The sequence below is a fragment of the Tachypleus tridentatus genome, chromosome 2 (genome assembly GCF_004210375.1).
Source record: "Tachypleus tridentatus isolate NWPU-2018 chromosome 2, ASM421037v1, whole genome shotgun sequence".
NCBI classification, from domain to species: Eukaryota; Metazoa; Arthropoda; class Merostomata; order Xiphosura; family Limulidae; genus Tachypleus; species Tachypleus tridentatus.
The window spans coordinates 139475316-139491755 of NC_134826.1; the positions used below are offsets into that span (position 1 = coordinate 139475316).

The window sequence follows — 16440 nt, forward strand, 5'->3', positions numbered from 1 at the left end:
GAAATGAGAAACAATTACGTTACTCTAAAACCTGCGAGAGGCTTAGTAATTAGTGTTAGCGAACACTGGATTGTTTTAGATAGCGTCGTATTGAAAAATTTAGAAAAAGTAAACATTCTCTGAGAAAAAAAAAATCATTTTACAGAAAGTACTGCAGGGGAAAATCGTTCGGTTTGGGGTAATGTAAACAGTACTTTTTTATCTGTTTATTGAAAAAAATTATATTTATAAATTACATCAATAAAGATGTAATCAAACCTTCAGTTTTAGTACAGGGGTGGATGAAGGATTTTTTTGGTAGGGGGAGTATGATCGACTAAGTAACAGTGACTTAAACCTGACCAGATGTAAAATTTTCCTTTTTAGTGCAACGTAAATTTCATGAAATTCATTTAGAAACAAATAAAAGAAATATATATGACTATGAATTTTCATTTATTGATTTTATTCCAAAATATCAAGTTACAAGTAATCGTACACAATTTTGGTATGGTCAGTGAGGGGTTGCATCCCCCATCCCCTCTCTGGATCCATCCCTGGTTTACTCCCAGTGAAAGTCGTGTTCTTGTTACAAGGACAATACATAAAATTCTGTTCTATAATAAACAAAGGTTTGTTGTACGTATTGTAATTTTTTTGTTTTGTAATTATCTGAATTTAGAATACCAAAATGGGAATCTTACAGATTTTTGTCTATGTTACAATGTAACACGTAGTGATACAATGTATTTATTATTTTTGTTATAAAGATACAAATATACACGCTGTGTTCTTTGTATAATAATAAAATTAGAAATTATTTATGTTCGATTTACAAAAGATATATATCTTCAACATTATTTTATGCTTCAATCGTTAACACAGTCTGTACTATGTTGTTGTACTATTAATTACCTTTGCTTTGCGTTCGTGATTTCAGTGAATTTTGTATAATTATGTCTATATATAATCCACAATAGGAATTTAATATACTGTGATGGTTTACCCGGTGTCGTATCATTATTATTAACAACAACTTAATACACTGTGGTGGTTCACATGGTGTCGTATCATTATTACTAAGAACAACTTAATATACTATGATGGTTTACCCGGTGTCGTATCATTATTATTAACAACAACTTAATATACTGTAATGGTTCACCCGGTGTCGTATCATCATTACTAACAACAACTTAATATACTGTGATGGTTCACCCGGTGTCGTATCATCATTACTAACAACAACTTAATATACTGTGATGGTTCACCTGGTGTCGTATCATCATTACTAACAACAACTTAATACACTGTGGTGGTTCACCTGGTGCCATATCATCATTACTAACAACAATTTAATATACTGTGATGGTTTACCTGGTGTCGTATAATCATTACTAACAACAATTTAATATACTATGATGGTTCACCTGGTGTCGTATAATCATTACTAACAACAACTTAATATACTGTGATGGTTCACCCGGTGTCGTATCATCATTACTAACAACAACTTAATATACTGTGATGGTTCACCCGGTGTCGTATCATCATTACTAAATCGTTTACGCCATTTTTATTTCTAAGATCTCTCAGGTATCTTTGGAATGTTACCTCACGTTGTGTGACAATCAGTTAAGGGCCATTGATAATGAGGTAGAGTTTACAAGAATAAACAATATTTTCATCAAGTTCTCATTTTAGTTAGGACTTATTTACACTGATTATTTATAATTATATAGGTTAACAATCTGATCATTATGATAAAACTAGAATTGAATGCTGTTAGTTTGTCAATTCAGCCTCAAATTTTGGACATGTTCACACTGAATAATTTGTCTTCGTTCTATTGGTTCCACTTGTTTAGTAAATTGGTCTAATCAACACTGGTATCAACGATTCTAAGGTTAGTACAGTACACTTTGAACTTTTCCAGTAAAATTTATGTTCAATTGATGTTTTGTTCGAAATTGTTGATCCAACTTTCACTTCACCAAACATGCTTTCCTTTATGACACGTGACTGGGCGGTATATTGTTACAATCAATCCAACAGTTTCTTTGTAAAACAGTGGATGGTAATCACTAGGTACCTTTCCTCTTTTCTTTCACTGCTAAATTACTGACGGCTATAACGGATAGCCCTCGTGTGGCATTTAGTCAAAATAAAGAAACCAGTAGTCTTTTTAGATAAATCTGATAATTTAACCAATTTATGAAAGTTTGGTTTCGTTCACTAAAATGGAGAAACTTTGGAATGATGTATCAAAGACTGCATTCTGAAAGAAAGCAAATTTCAAAGTTGACGTTTTTAACTTTAATGCCCCATTTTTCAGATTCACAGCATACTGGCGTTCAGTTTTGAATATAACAGACTTTACTCTCTTCACTCGTGACCGCCCAGGGTAATTTTTCGTTTCGTGAACGGGCGCCAAATAATAAGTTAACCCAAATACCAACCCAGAAACACACACACTCGTGAAGTATGGACAAGTCAACCCAGAAACACACACACTCGTGAAATATGGACAAGCCAACCCAGAAACACACACACGCGTGAAATATGGACAAGCCAACCCAGAAACACACACACTCGTGAAATATGGACAAGCCAACCCAGAAACACACACACTCGTGAAGTATGGACAAGCCAACCCAGAAACACACACACTCGTGAAGTATGGACAAGCCAACCCAGAAACACACACACTCGTGAAATATGGACAAGCCAACCCAGAAACACACACACTCGTGAAATATGGACAAGCCAACCCAGAAACACACACACTCGTGAAGTATGGACAAGCCAACCCAGAAACACACACACTCGTGAAGTATGGACAAGTCAACCCAGAAACACACACACTCGTGAAGTATGGACAAGTCAACCCAGAAACACACACACTCGTGAAGTATGGACAAGCCAACCCAGAAACACACACACTCGAGAAATATGGACAAGCCAACCCAGAAACACACACACTCGTGAAATATGGACAAGCCAACCCAGAAACACACACACTCGAGAAATATGGACAAGCCAACCCAGAAACACACACACTCGAGAAATATGGACAAACCAACCCAGAAACACACACACTCGTGAAATATGGACAAGCCAACCCAGAAACACACACACTCGTGAAGTATGGACAAGCCAACCCAGAAACACACACACTCGTGAAATATGGACAAACCAACCCAGAAACACACACACTCGAGAAATATGGACAAGCCAACCCAGAAACACACACACTCGTGAAATATGGACAAGCCAACCCAGAAACACACACACTCGTGAAGTATGGACAAGCCAACCCAGAAACACACACACTCGAGAAATATGGACAAGCCAACCCAGAAACACACACACTCGAGAAATATGGACAAGCCAACCCAGAAACACACACACACTCGTGAAGTATGGACAAGCCAACCCAGAAACACACACACTCGTGAAATATGGACAAGTCAACCCAGAAACACACACACTCGAGAAGTATGGACAAGCCAACCCAGAAACACACACTCTCGTGAAGTATGGACAAGCCAACCCAGAAACACACACACTCGTGAAGTATGGACAAGCCAACCCAGAAACACACACACTCGAGAAATATGGACAAGCCAACCCAGAAACACACACACTCGTGAAGTATGGACAAGCCAACCCAGAAACACACACACTCGTGAAATATGGACAAGCCAACCCAGAAACACACACACTCGAGAAATATGGACAAGCCAACCCAGAAACACACACACTCGTGAAGTATGGACAAGCCAACCCAGAAACACACACACTCGTGAAATATGGACAAGCCAACCCAGAAACACACACACTCGTGAAATATGGACAAGCCAACCCAGAAACACACACACTCGTGAAGTATGGACAAGCCAACCCAGAAACACACACACTCGAGAAATATGGACAAGCCAACCCAGAAACACACACACTCGTGAAGTATGGACAAACCAACCCAGAAACACACACACTCGAGAAATATGGACAAGCCAACCCAGAAACACACACACTCGTGAAATATGGACAAGCCAACCCAGAAACACACACACTCGTGAAGTATGGACAAACCAACCCAGAAACACACACACACTCGTGAAGTATGGACAAGTCAACCCAGAAACACACACACTCGTGAAGTATGCACAAGTCAACCCAGAAACACACACACTCGAGAAATATGGACAAGTCAACCCAAAACACACACACTCGTGAAATATGGACAAGTCAACCGAGAAACACACACATTCTAGAAATATGGACAAGCCAACCCAGAAACACACACACTCGAGAAATATGGACAAGTCAACCCAGAAACACACACACTCGTGAAATATGGACAAGTCAACCCAGAAACACACACACTCTAGAAATATGGACAAGCCAACCCAGAAACACACACACTCGTGAAGTATGGACAAGCCAACCCAGAAACACACACACTCGTGAAGTATGGACAAGCCAACCCAGAAACACACACTCTCGTGAAGTATGGACAAGCCAACCCAGAAACACACACACTCGTGAAGTATGGACAAGCCAACCCAGAAACACACACACTCGTGAAGTATGGACAAGCCAACCCAGAAACACACACACTCGTGAAGTATGGACAAGCCAACCCAGAAACACACACACTCGTGAAATATGGACAAGCCAACCCAGAAACACACACACTCGAGAAATATGGACAAGCCAACCCAGAAACACACACACTCGTGAAGTATGGACAAGCCAACCCAGAAACACACACACTCGTGAAGTATGGACAAGCCAACCCAGAAACACACACACTCGAGAAATATGGACAAGCCAACCCAGAAACACACACACACGCGTGAAATATGGACAAGCCAACCCAGAAACACACACACTCGTGAAATATGGACAAGCCAACCCAGAAACACACACACTCGTGAAGTATGGACAAGCCAACCCAGAAACACACACACTCGTGAAGTATGGACAAGCCAACCCAGAAAAACACACACACTCGTGAAATATGGACAAGCCAACCCAGAAACACACACACTCGTGAAATATGGACAAGCCAACCCAGAAACACACACACTCGTGAAGTATGGACAAGCCAACCCAGAAACACACACACTCGTGAAGTATGGACAAGTCAACCCAGAAACACACACACTCGTGAAGTATGGACAAGTCAACCCAGAAACACACACACTCGTGAAGTATGGACAAGCCAACCCAGAAACACACACACTCGAGAAATATGGACAAGCCAACCCAGAAACACACACACTCGTGAAATATGGACAAGCCAACCCAGAAACACACACACTCGAGAAATATGGACAAGCCAACCCAGAAACACACACACTCGAGAAATATGGACAAGCCAACCCAGAAACACACACACTCGTGAAATATGGACAAGCCAACCCAGAAACACACACACTCGTGAAGTATGGACAAGCCAACCCAGAAACACACACACTCGTGAAATATGGACAAGCCAACCCAGAAACACACACACTCGAGAAATATGGACAAGCCAACCCAGAAACACACACACTCGTGAAATATGGACAAGCCAACCCAGAAACACACACACTCGTGAAGTATGGACAAGCCAACCCAGAACACACACACTCGAGAAATATGGACAAGCCAACCCAGAAACACACACACTCGAGAAATATGGACAAGCCAACCCAGAAACACACACACTCGTGAAGTATGGACAAGCCAACCCAGAAACACACACACACTCGTGAAATATGGACAAGTCAACCCAGAAACACACACACTCGAGAAGTATGGACAAGCCAACCCAGAAACACACACTCTCGTGAAGTATGGACAAGCCAACCCAGAAACACACACACTCGTGAAGTATGGACAAGCCAACCCAGAAACACACACACTCGAGAAATATGGACAAGCCAACCCAGAAACACACACACTCGTGAAGTATGGACAAGCCAACCCAGAAACACACACACTCGTGAAATATGGACAAGCCAACCCAGAAAACACACACACTCGAGAAATATGGACAAGCCAACCCAGAAACACACACACTCGTGAAGTATGGACAAGCCAACCCAGAAACACACACACTCGTGAAATATGGACAAGCCAACCCAGTAAACACACACACTCGTGAAATATGGACAAGCCAACCCAGAAACACACACACTCGTGAAGTATGGACAAGCCAACCCAGAAACACACACACTCGAGAAATATGGACAAGCCAACCCAGAAACACACACACTCGTGAAGTATGGACAAACCAACCCAGAAACACACACACTCGAGAAATATGGACAAGCCAACCCAGAAACACACACACTCGTGAAATATGGACAAGCCAACCCAGAAACACACACACTCGTGAAGTATGGACAAACCAACCCAGAAACACACACACTCGTGAAGTATGGACAAGTCAACCCAGAAACACACACACTCGTGAAGTATGCACAAGTCAACCCAGAAACACACACACTCGAGAAATATGGACAAGTCAACCCAAAAACACACACACTCGTGAAATATGGACAAGTCAACCGAGAAACACACACATTCTAGAAATATGGACAAGCCAACCCAGAAACACACACACTCGAGAAATATGGACAAGTCAACCCAGAAACACACACACTCGTGAAATATGGACAAGTCAACCCAGAAACACACACACTCTAGAAATATGGACAAGCCAACCCAGAAACACACACACTCGTGAAGTATGGACAAGCCAACCCAGAAACACACACACTCGTGAAGTATGGACAAGCCAACCCAGAAACACACACTCGTGAAGTATGGACAAGCCAACCCAGAAACACACACTCGTGAAGTATGGACAAGCCAACCCAGAAACACACACTCTCGTGAAGTATGGACAAGCCAACCCAGAAACACACACACTCGTGAAGTATGGACAAGCCAACCCAGAAACACACACACTCGTGAAATATGGACAAGCCAACCCAGAAACACACACACTCGAGAAATATGGACAAGCCAACCCAGAAACACACACACTCGTGAAGTATGGACAAGCCAACCCAGAAACACACACACTCGTGAAGTATGGACAAGCCAACCCAGAAACACACACACTCGAGAAATATGGACAAGCCAACCCAGAAACACACACACTCGTGAAGTATGGACAAACCAACCCAGAAACACACACACTCGTGAAGTATGGACAAGCCAACCCAGAAACACACACACTCGTGAAGTATGGACAAGCCAACCCAGAAACACACACACTCGAGAAATATGGACAAGCCAACCCAGAAACACACACACTCGTGAAATATGGACAAGCCAACCCAGAAACACACACACTCGTGAAGTATGGACAAACCAACCCAGAAACACACACACTCGAGAAATATGGACAAGCCAACCCAGAAACACACACACTCGTGAAATATGGACAAGCAAACCCAGAAACACAGACACTCGTGAAGTATGCACAAACCAACCCAGAAACACACACACTCGTGAAGTATGGACAAGTCAACCCAGAAACACACACACTCGTGAAGTATGGTCAAGTCAACCCAGAAACACACACACTCGAGAAATATGGACAAGTCAACCCAGAAACACACACTCGTGAAATATGGACAAGTCAACCGAGAAACACACACACTCTAGAAATATGGACAAGCCAACCCAGAAACACACACACTCGAGAAATATGGACAAGTCAACCCAGAAACACTCACACTCGTGAAGTATGGACAAGCCAACCCAGAAACACACACACTCGAGAAATATGGACAAGCCAATCCAGAAACACACACACTCGTGAAGTATGGACAAGCCAACCCAGAAACACACACACTCGTGAAGTATGGACAAGCCAACCCAGAAACACACACTCTCGTGAAGTATGGACAAGCCAACCCAGAAACACACACTCTCGTGAAGTATGGACAAGCCAACCCAGAAACACACACACTCGAGAAATATGGACAAGCCAACCCAGAAACACACACACTCGTGAAGTATGGACAAGCCAACCCAGAAACACACACACTCGTGAAATATGGACAAGCCAACCCAGAAACACACACACTCGAGAAATATGGACAAGCCAACCCAGAAACACACACACTCGTGAAGTATGGACAAGCCAACCCAGAAACACACACACTCGTGAAATATGGACAAGCCAACCCAGAAACACACACACTCGTGAAGTATGGACAAGCCAACCCAGAAACACACACACTCGTGAAGTATGGACAAGCCAACCCAGAAACACACACACTCGTGAAATATGGACAAGCCAACCCAGAAACACACACACTCGTGAAATATGGACAAGCCAACCCAGAAACACACACACTCGAGAAATATGGACAAGCCAACCCAGAAACACACACACTCGTGAAATATGGACAAGCCAACCCAGAAACACACACACTCGAGAAATATGGACAAGCCAACCCAGAAACACACACACTCGTGAAGTATGGACAAGCCAACCCAGAAACACACACACTCGTGAAATATGGACAAGCCAACCCAGAAAACACACACACTCGTGAAGTATAGACAAGCCAACCCAGAAACACACACACTCGTGAAGTATGGACAAACCAACCCAGAAACACACACACTCGTGAAATATGGACAAGCCAACCCAGAAACACACACACTTGTGAAGTATGGACAAGCCAACCCAGAAACACACACACTCGTGAAATATGGACAAGCCAACCCAGAAACACACACACTCGAGAAATATGGACAAGCCAACCCAGAAACACACACACTCGTGAAATATGGACAAGCCAACCCAGAAACACACACACTCGAGAAATATGGACAAGCCAACCCAGAAACACACACACTCGAGAAATATGGACAAGCCAACCCAGAAACACACACACTCGTGAAGTATGGACAAGCCAACCCAGAAACACACACACTCGAGAAATATGGACAAGCCAACCCAGAAACACACACACTCGTGAAGTATGGACAATCCAACCCAGAACACACACACACTCGTGAAGTATGGACAAGCCAACCCAGAAACACACACACTCGTGAAATATGGACAAGCCAACCCAGAAACACACACACTCGTGAAATATGGACAAGCCAACCCAGAAACACACACACTCGAGAAATATGGACAAGCCAACCCAGAAACACACACACTCGTGAAATATGGACAAGCCAACCCAGAAACACACACACTCGAGAAATATGGACAAGCCAACCCAGAAGCACACACACTCGAGAAATATGGACAAGCCAACCCAGAAACACACACACTCGAGAAATATGGACAAGCCAACCCAGAAACACACACACTCGTGAAGTATGGACAAGCCAACCCAGAAACACACACACTCGAGAAATATGGACAAGCCAACCCAGAAACACACACACTCGTGAAGTATGGACAAGCCAACCCAGAAACACACACACTCGTGAAATATGGACAAACCAACCCAGAAACACACACACTCGAGAAATATGGACAAACCAACCCAGAAACACACACACTCGTGAAATATGGACAAGCCAACCCAGAAACACACACACTCGTGAAGTATGGACAAACCAACCCAGAAACACACACACTCGAGAAATATGGACAAGCCAACCCAGAAACACACACACTCGAGAAATATGGACAAGCCAACCCAGAAACACACACACTCGTGAAGTATGGACAAGCCAACCCAGAAACACACACACTCGTGAAATATGGACAAGTCAACCCAGAAACACACACACTCGAGAAATATGGACAAGCCAACCCAGAAACACACACACTCGTGAAGTATGGACAAGCCAACCCAGAAACACACACACTCGAGAAATATGGACAAGCCAACCCAGAAACACACACACTCGAGAAATATGGACAAGCCAACCCAGAAACACACACACTCGAGAAATATGGACAAGCCAACCCAGAAACACACACACTCGTGAAGTATGGACAAGCCAACCCAGAAACACACACACACTCGTGAAGTATGGACAAGCCAACCCAGAAACACACACACTCGAGAAATATGGACAAGTGAACCCAGAAACACACACACTCGAGAAATATGGACAAGCCAACCCAGAAACACACACACTCGTGAAGTATGGACAAGCCAACCCAGAAACACACACACTCGTGAAATATGGACAAGCCAACCCAGAAACACACACACTCGTGAAGTATGGACAAGCCAACCCAGAAACACACACACTCGTGAAGTATGGACAAGTCAACCCAGAAACACACACACTCGTGAAGTATGGACAAGTCAACCCAGAAACACACACACTCGTGAAGTATGGACAAGCCAACCCAGAAACACACACACTCGAGAAATATGGACAAGCCAACCCAGAAACACACACACTCGTGAAATATGGACAAGCCAACCCAGAAACACACACACTCGAGAAATATGGACAAGCCAACCCAGAAACACACACACTCGAGAAATATGGACAAGCCAACCCAGAAACACACACACTCGTGAAATATGGACAAGCCAACCCAGAAACACACACACTCGTGAAGTATGGACAAGCCAACCCAGAAACACACACACTCGTGAAATATGGACAAGCCAACCCAGAAACACACACACTCGAGAAATATGGACAAGCCAACCCAGAAACACACACACTCGTGAAATATGGACAAGCCAACCCAGAAACACACACACTCGTGAAGTATGGACAAGCCAACCCAGAAACACACACACTCGAGAAATATGGACAAGCCAACCCAGAAACACACACACTCGAGAAATATGGACAAGCCAACCCAGAAACACACACACTCGTGAAGTATGGACAAGCCAACCCAGAAACACACACACTCGTGAAATATGGACAAGTGAACCCAGAAACACACACACTCGAGAAGTATGGACAAGCCAACCCAGAAACACACACTCTCGTGAAGTATGGACAAGCCAACCCAGAAACACACACTCGTGAAGTATGGACAAGCCAACCCAGAAACACACACACTCGAGAAATATGGACAAGCCAACCCAGAAACACACACACTCGTGAAGTATGGACAAGCCAACCCAGAAACACACACACTCGTGAAATATGGACAAGCCAACCCAGAAACACACACACTCGTGAAGTATGGACAAGCCAACCCAGAAACACACACACTCGTGAAATATGGACAAGCCAACCCAGTAACACACACACTCGTGAAATATGGACAAGCCAACCCAGAAACACACACACTCGTGAAGTATGGACAAGCCAACCCAGAAACACACACACTCGAGAAATATGGACAAGCCAACCCAGAAACACACACACTCGTGAAGTATGGACAAACCAACCCAGAAACACACACACTCGAGAAATATGGACAAGCCAACCCAGAAACACACACACTCGTGAAATATGGACAAGCCAACCCAGAAACACACACACTCGTGAAGTATGGACAAACCAACCCAGAAACACACACACTCGTGAAGTATGGACAAGTCAACCCAGAAACACACACACTCGTGAAGTATGCACAAGTCAACCCAGAAACACACACACTCGAGAAATATGGACAAGTCAACCCAAAAACACACACACTCGTGAAATATGGACAAGTCAACCGAGAAACACACACATTCTAGAAATATGGACAAACCAACCCAGAAACACACACACTCGAGAAATATGGACAAGTCAACCCAAAACACACACACTCGTGAAATATGGACAAGTCAACCGAGAAACACACACATTCTAGAAATATGGACAAACCAACCCAGAAACACACACACTCGAGAAATATGGACAAGTCAACCCAGAAACACACACACTCGTGAAATATGGACAAGTCAACCCAGAAACACACACACTCTAGAAATATGGACAAGCCAACCCAGAAACACACACACTCGTGAAGTATGGACAAACCAACCCAGAAACACACACACTCGTGAGTATGGACAAGCCAACCCAGAAACACACACACTCGTGAAGTATGGACAAGCCAACCCAGAAACACACACACTCGTGAAATATGGACAAGCCAACCCAGAAACACACACACTTGTGAAGTATGGACAAGCCAACCCAGAAACACACACACTCGTGAAATATGGACAAGCCAACCCAGAAACACACACACTCGAGAAATATGGACAAGCCAACCCAGAAACACACACACTCGTGAAATATGGACAAGCCAACCCAGAAACACACACACTCGAGAAATATGGACAAGCCAACCCAGAAGACACACACACTCGAGAAATATGGACAAGCCAACCCAGAAACACACACACTCGTGAAGTATGGACAAACCAACCCAGAAACACACACACTCGAGAAATATGGACAAGCCAACCCAGAAACACACACACTCGTGAAGTATGGACAATCCAACCCAGAAACACACACACTCGTGAAGTATGGACAAACCAACCCAGAAACACACACACTCGTGAAATATGGACAAACCAACCCAGAAACACACACACTCGTGAAATATGGACAAACCAACCCAGAAACACACACACTCGAGAAATATGGACAAGCCAACCCAGAAACACACACACTCGTGAAATATGGACAAACCAACCCAGAAACACACACACTCGAGAAATATGGACAAGCCAACCCAGAAGCACACACACTCGAGAAATATGGACAAGCCAACCCAGAAACACACACACTCGAGAAATATGGACAAACCAACCCAGAAACACACACACTCGTGAAGTATGGACAAGCCAACCCAGAAACACACACACTCGAGAAATATGGACAAGCCAACCCAGAAACACACACACTCGTGAAGTATGGACAAGCCAACCCAGAAACACACACACTCGTGAAATATGGACAAACCAACCCAGAAACACACACACTCGAGAAATATGGAAAAGCCAACCCAGAAACACACACACTCGTGAAATATGGACAAGCCAACCCAGAAACACACACACTCGTGAAGTATGGACAAGCCAACCCAGAAACACACACACTCGAGAAATATGGACAAGCCAACCCAGAAACACACACACTCGAGAAATATGGACAAGCCAACCCAGAAACACACACACTCGTGAAGTATGGACAAACCAACCCAGAAACACACACACTCGTGAAATATGGACAAGTCAACCCAGAAACACACACACTCGAGAAATATGGACAAGCCAACCCAGAAACACACACACTCGAGAAATATGGACAAACCAACCCAGAAACACACACACTCGTGAAGTATGGACAAGCCAACCCAGAAACACACACACTCGAGAAATATGGACAAGCCAACCCAGAAACACACACACTCGAGAAATATGGACAAGCCAACCCAGAAACACACACACTCGTGAAGTATGGACAGCCAACCCAGAAACACACACACTCGAGAAATATGGACAAGCCAACCCAGAAACACACACACTCGTGAAGTATGGACAAGCCAACCCAGAAACACACACACTCGAGAAATATGGACAAGTCAACCCAGAAACACACACACTCGAGAAATATGGACAAGCCAACCCAGAAACACACACACTCGTGAGTATGGACAAGCCAACCCAGAAACACACACACTCGAGAAATATGGACAAGCCAACCCAGAAACACACACACTCGTGAAATATGGACAAGTCAACCCAGAAACACACACACTCGAGAAATATGGACAAGCCAACCCAGAAACACACACACTCGAGAAATATGGACAAGCCAACCCAGAAACACACACACTCGTGAAGTATGGACAAGCCAACCCAGAAACACACACACTCGAGAAATATGGACAAGCCAACCCAGAAACACACACACTCATTGAAGTATGGACAAACCAACCCAGAAACACACACACTCGTGAAGTATGGACAAGTCAACCCAGAAACACACACACTCGTGAAGTATGGACAAGCCAACCCAGAAACACACACACTCGTGAAGTATGGACAAGTCAACCCAGAAACACACACACTCGAGAAATATGGACAAGTCAACCCAGAAACACACACACTCGAGAAATATGGACAAGTCAACCCAGAAACACACACACTCGAGAAATCTGGACAAGCCAACCCAGAAACACACACACTCGTGAAGTATGGACAAGCCAACCCAGAAACACACACACTCGTGAAGTATGGACAAGCCAACCCAGAAACACACACACTCGAGAAATATGGACAAGCCAACCCAGAAACACACACACTCGTGAAGTATGGACAAGCCAACCCAGAAACACACACACTCGAGAAATATGGACAAACCAACCCAGAAACACACACACTCGAGAAATATGGACAAGCCAACCCAGAAACACACACACTCGTGAAATATGGACAAGCCAACCCAGAAACACACACACTCGTGAAGTATGGACAAACCAACCCAGAAACACACACACTCGAGAAATATGGACAAGCCAATCCAGAAACACACACACTCGTGAAGTATGGACAAGCCAACCCAGAAACACACACACTCGTGAAGTATGGACAAGCCAACCCAGAAACACACACTCTCGTGAAGTATGGACAAGCCAACCCAGAACACACACACTCGTGAAGTATGGACAAGCCAACCCAGAAACACACACACTCGAGAAATATGGACAAGCCAACCCAGAAACACACACACTCGTGAAGTATGGACAAGCCAACCCAGAAACACACACACTCGTGAAATATGGACAAGCCAACCCAGAAACACACACACTCGAGAAATATGGACAAGCCAACCCAGAAACACACACACTCGTGAAGTATGGACTAGCCAACCCAGAAACACACACACTCGTGAAATATGGACAAGCCAACCCAGAAACACACACACTCGTGAAGTATGGACAAGCCAACCCAGAAACACACACACTCGTGAAGTATGGACAAGCCAACCCAGAAACACACACACTCGTGAAATATGGACAAACCAACCCAGAAACACACACACTCGTGAAATATGGACAAGCCAACCCAGAAACACACACACTCGTGAAATATGGACAAGCCAACCCAGAAACACACACACTCGAGAAATATGGACAAGCCAACCCAGAAACACACACACTCGTGAAGTATGGACAAGCCAACCCAGAAACACACACACTCGTGAAATATGGACAAGCCAACCCAGAAACACACACACTCGTGAAGTATGGACAAGCCAACCCAGAAACACACACACTCGTGAAGTATGGACAAGCCAACCCAGAAACACACACACTCGTGAAATATGGACAAGCCAACCCAGAAACACACACACTTGTGAAGTATGGACAAGCCAACCCAGAAACACACACACTCGTGAAATATGGACAAGCCAACCCAGAAACACACACACTCGAGAAATATGGACAAGCCAACCCAGAAACACACACACTCGTGAAATATGGACAAGCCAACCCAGAAACACACACACTCGAGAAATATGGACAAGCCAACCCAGAAACACACACACTCGAGAAATATGGACAAGCCAACCCAGAAACACACACACTCGTGAAGTATGGACAAGCCAACCCAGAAACACACACACTCGAGAAATATGGACAAGCCAACCCAGAAACACACACACTCGTGAAGTATGGACAATCCAACCCAGAAACACACACACTCGTGAAGTATGGACAAGCCAACCCAGAAACACACACACTCGTGAAATATGGACAAGCCAACCCAGAAACACACACACTCGTGAAATATGGACAAGCCAACCCAGAAACACACACACTCGAGAAATATGGACAAGCCAACCCAGAAACACACACACTCGTGAAATATGGACAAGCCAACCCAGAAACACACACACTCGAGAAATATGGACAAGCCAACCCAGAAGCACACACACTCGAGAAATATGGACAAGCCAACCCAGAAACACACACACTCGAGAAATATGGACAAGCCAACCCAGAAACACACACACTCGTGAAGTATGGACAAGCCAACCCAGAAACACACACACTCGAGAAATATGGACAAGCCAACCCAGAAACACACACACTCGTGAAGTATGGACAAGCCAACCCAGAAACACACACACTCGTGAAATATGGACAAACCAACCCAGAAACACACACACTCGAGAAATATGGAAAAGCCAACCCAGAAACACACACACTCGTGAAATATGGACAAGCCAACCCAGAAACACACACACTCGTGAAGTATGGACAAGCCAACCCAGAAACACACACACTCGAGAAATATGGACAAGCCAACCCAGAAACACACACACTCGAGAAATATGGACAAGCCAACCCAGAAACACACACACTCGTGAAGTATGGACAAGCCAACCCAGAAACACACACACTCGTGAAATATGGACAAGTCAACCCAGAAACACACACACTCGAGAAATATGGACAAGCCAACCCAGAAACACACACACTCGAGAAATATGGACAAGCCAACCCAGAAACACACACACTCGTGAAGTATGGACAAGCCA

At 44.4% G+C, this 16440-nt stretch overlaps 1 long non-coding RNA gene across 7 annotated transcripts in view; it reads right to left on the bottom strand.

Annotated features, from left to right (window-relative positions):
* Nucleotides 1–16440, bottom strand: part of LOC143245239 (uncharacterized) — a 64012-nt gene that overhangs the window by 13493 nt on the left and 34079 nt on the right. The window lies entirely within an intron of this gene.